This window comes from Balearica regulorum, chromosome 4, assembly GCF_011004875.1.
Source record: "Balearica regulorum gibbericeps isolate bBalReg1 chromosome 4, bBalReg1.pri, whole genome shotgun sequence".
NCBI classification, from domain to species: domain Eukaryota; kingdom Metazoa; phylum Chordata; class Aves; order Gruiformes; family Gruidae; genus Balearica; species Balearica regulorum.
The window spans coordinates 75,171,674-75,176,580 of record NC_046187.1 but is presented as its reverse complement, the minus strand read 5'-3'; positions in this window follow the sequence as shown (position 1 = coordinate 75,176,580).

The following is a 4,907-nucleotide window of genomic DNA, read 5'->3' as shown; positions in this document are numbered from 1 at the left end:
AATTTTCCTCTAAATCTGCAACCACGGCATCAATATTTACATAAGCAAGTGAAGATTCAAATCCACCATGTCCACGTGCATCCATGGCAGGATGTCATTCAGCCTATGCGTATGCACACACACGCCTGCCTCATACGTGTCCTGCAAAATGTGAATGGATGGGCTCTTTAACAAAGAAATTACTTTGGGGGCTCATGTAATTCTTTTAGGAGGACAATATTGTACTACCCAGCTTATTGTGTATGGCATAGGTTGTGAGAACAGCAGTTAGGTTAAAGGAAAAATCCTTACTACATGTAAAATTTGCTTTATATTTCATTTACACATTTTCCACAAGAACTATTGAAAACCCTGACAAAGTGATATATGAGCAAATAAAATGTGAGTTTACTGCAGAGACTCACACTTTCTGATACATTTTTTCTCAAAACTCAGTGCCAACTGTTTCCCTTGCCATTTTTCTCAAAACCCACTGTGCCAACCAAATGTCATTGATATGTGACTTTCCACACAGATAGATAGTATTGCAATTTTTCAAAATACTAGACTAAGGCTATTAAGCATATTGCTTTAAACTTGCACCAAAATTGGAGGCTATGAAGGAAGCAGACAATTGGCAGAACTAGTCTTTCCACCACATATGTCAGTAAGACCTATAGCTTGGGAAAACGATGCTTTCTGGAATATAGTGCTAATGTATTTACCATATGCTGTACTAGAAGCTTTTTACATTCACACTAATAATCTGCAAGCTTGGTAATTCACACACACAAACTGGAGCTCTCCTTTTATGTTTCAGCAAAGATTTTATATATGGTGCTGTAGCATTACGAGATTGTGTTACTTTTACCCACATACTCCACAGACTCTATCGATAACCTGTGAAATGCTGTCAGAAGTAACAGCAACTGCACTATACTTGTGAAAAAATGTGAGTCCTCTACATTACAAGGATTATACATATATTATTATTATTATATATGCTTCTTATTCCTTAACTATTTATTCCTTAGTTAGAAAAGCTGCATAATTTGTAAAAGACCTGCTAGTTATTACTAGGAACTGCAGAGATGCTAATAGAAGGGGAAATAAATACTTGAAAGGTGGAAATGCCCGTTTCAGAGCTTACAATGAAATAAATAAATAAAGCAATCCAGGTTTGTGTATCTGTTCCAAAAGGAATGATACCAAAGCACAAAACAGCAGAAGTCTTGAACAGGGGCATTCAGCTAATTCTCCTTTAGGTCTTCTACAGTCTCTCCTTGCTTTAAACGCCTCCCAGGGTCCATCCACTGCTAAAGCTGCACGGGCAACAGCAGAAAGGAGAACGTGCATGAACATCTGAGTACACACAAGAAGAAAAGCTAAGCAATACTGGAGTGAGGTTGTTTGCATTTAAAACATTCCCCGATGCTCCAGGCTGCTTTTCTTCTTACTCCCTTTATCCCTCCCTCTATCTCCCAGCTAGGTTTTCCTGCCCCTCCCTTTCACCATCCCAAATTTACAATGCTCCCATCTTACAGACAGTAGTTAACATAACAGCTCACCCACACCGGGCTGTCCCCCTCCCAGGCTGGTTCCTATTTGCAAATATAGGTAAAATATAGGTAAAACAATATAGTTGAGACTGGACTGGGTAATCCCAAATGGCCCATCTGTTCATGACTCACAGTGCAAAAAGCCTTGCCTGTTGTCACGCACTGTGACACTTGGACCTGTGTCCTGCCTGTTCCAAGTCAGTTGAGTTCGGAGGAGCTGGAGATGGCTGAAATGTTTTTTCACCGTATTCTGCACAGCCAAATGCATAAAGACGCAGATGTACTTAGACCATCTCCAAAGTCAGCTTCTGTTTGGCTCAGCAGTGAACTGGGCGAGGATGTCAAACATGGCTAAAATGTGTGCTTGGCTAAGGCGGGGGCCAGAAAAAGCCTTTAGGAATGTCTAGTGGGACTGATTTTCCTCTTCTCTTTTGTCTTGTTTCCTTCAAATGCCTTAAGACAGGGACAGACAGCCCTTGATCTTGTTATGGAGGCTACCCTGACAGGAAATGTGCTGTATGCCTGTCTTTGAGAGGCTCTGTGTTGGTTAGGAAAAACACCACCAGCATGGAGTGATTCTCCAGAGTGCCAGAATTAAAGTGGATTGTCTCAGCGTTGTTGACCTTCTGCAAAGGTTTGGGTTTGGGTTTTTTTGCATGTGGGCCTTGTCAGCACAGCTGAGGTAAATGCCTGGTTTCAGAGCAGTGCAAGGTGGAGCAGGATGTACAAGCTTCGGTGGGTTCTGAACAGCTCTACAGCAGCAAGGTCAGGGGACTGCTGTTTGGCACGGGCAGGGCTGTGAGGGACCTTTCCCCTGTCCTGCATAGAAAAGGAAAGCAACTCTGTTTCAATTTGTAGATTAGAAAGAGTTTTCCTCTTTTTCTGGTGGTAAAGTTGGAGTAACTTGATAACAGCTTATTCACTGACTCCTTCATTCTTGCCCTTCCCCACCTCATTGCCACACCCACATCACCTTGTCCCAAGAAGGTTCTTTCCCCATCCCCTCCAGACAGCAGGGACAGTAGTCCCTGGTACTACTGCACTCTTGTGAGTCCGGAGAAATGTTTAGTGTCTTTCCAAGGGACAAAGTATCAGGGATTTAGACATAATGGAGGGAAATGCTGAGGAGAGCTCATGGGGCACAGCAGCCAAAGGATCCTTGGTGCAGGATGTCACTAACCTTCTCCATGAAGACATTCAGCAAGCCAATCCTTTTGTTATGAAGGGCACTGCTGCATATCGGTGTAAATCGAGCAGTTTTCCCTGCAAAATGTTGTAGCAGTCAGGGGTTCTAGTAATGCAGACGATTTGGTGCCTGCATAGTGCTAAAGCTTGCTGGAGCTGATGGGATACCTAGCAATCCTAACAGTTCAAATGAAAGAACCCCAAATGCTCGCAGTGCGGAAATGAGCAGTGTCCTACCCGCACGGATGTTTCTATCTGCACAGAAGAGATTTGCAGGAAGAGTCTGGCACAAAGACGCATGTCTGACCACCAGAAACAGCATGTGCTCCAGAGGCACACAAATCTGATCTACAGACTGAAGTATGTTGGCACTTATGACACAGAGACCACAGAAGGAGAGAATTATCAAATTGCATTTCCTCAGGTCACGAGCAGGTTAAATTCTAGAGGAAAAATAAGACTATCTGAGATAAGATGACAGTGCTGCATCTTGATGAGTTATGGCATTCTTTCCTGACTGCCAGAACATGAGAGCTCAAAAATAAGTGGTAGCAATTTTGCATTTTAATTGGCACAATTGTAGAAAATGCTACTTGGCAAGTATCAGGTATTATGTCTAACAGACTAAGCATTTGTCTGCAACAGACTTCCTTTGTATTACAAAGCAATAAATAGACATGATACTACCTTATATGGTATAAGTGTCACCTTGTGAAAAAGATAAGTGATGACTGTGAAATGAAGCTGAAGTTGGCAACGATAACACAAACAAGAGATTATCTTCAACATTCGTGGTGACCCCTTTGCATGAATAGCGTGATTCTGACTTGTAATAAAATCTTATGCTATTGTTTGTATGTGCATAAAACACACTTGTAGTGAAATATATACTCTTGTGTTCTCTCCCAGAAAATAAATTCGATAAATTAGTGCCCTCTTATGACTTAAAAGCAGAGAGCTGCAGATAGACGCATTGACAAGAACTTGAGGCTCGTTCAGCCTCTGCGTTCTCAAAGCTGTACGCCTCAGCTTTAGCACTGGTATCTTAACTCTGAGCTCTTGAATACTGGCATAGCGACCCTATCCCGAGAGACTAGCATGTTCCCAAAATACTCTGTTAAGAAAGTTTCCCAATATCAAGCCTATATAACTTCTTCCTTCAGACCACTACTGTTTACCCCACCAGCATGACTAACCCCTGCTTCCATTTTGACTTTTCACATATTTGTATCTGAATTCCTGGTTTAACTTCCAGTTCGGTGCATTCAGACTCTCTCCTTTCCTGTCGAGTGCATTTCTGACTCTACATCACTTTGTTGCCCTTCTTTTTTGTTATGTGTAGCTTTTCTATATAAGTTCCAAACTGAAAAGGCCAGAATAGTACAGATTTTACTCTAGTTACCCTGAGTGGGATGACTAAATGTTTAGAGGTAAGTTAGCACCCTCTGGTGTATCATTAGTGTACTGCAAATTTCCTGAAAGATTAAAGGATGTTAATTCCTCACAAAAGCAAGAAAAATTCGGTGAAGATGAATGCCTAAGAGATGAATATAGAAACTTCTGCGCTTATTGGCAGATAGAGAAAACTTTGGGGTTTTACCCTTCTCCTCTTCTTAAAGAAGAAAATATTGAATTAACTATTTCCAAATTTTTTTTGAACAAATGATAAAACAATTGAACTTGACAAATTACATTCCTCAAATGGCTTTTTTTCTTTTAAATTATTTTTTCTAGTAATTATTTTGCATGATATGAGAGCCACTTTTAGATGGAAATTTAAAAAAAAATCACATTATGGTCAATTCATTAACTTCTCTTTTCAAAATTTTCATTTTGTCTGAACAGGGAAGCACGACAGTGTCATTCAAAGGTATTTCTACTCAGTATGTACAGCTCCCGTGCCTTTTTCTTTTACTCAAATTACATTCTGTTTTCTCTTTCAAATGCATTTCAAAGCTGTAACATCTCCAAATATGAGCAGGTTTTTTTCTTTCAGAATTGGACTGTGGGCTCACATAGATTAGGTAATACCTGTTAAGTAGAAGATACTACTACATACTACAAAGTAGTTCAAAGCAGAATTAAAATTATGTAAGTACACATTTTTATAATATACTTCTTTATTGATGTGATGTTCCAAGTTCTTTTCTCAACTTAGAGCCAAAAACCAGCTCTGCTTGTGTC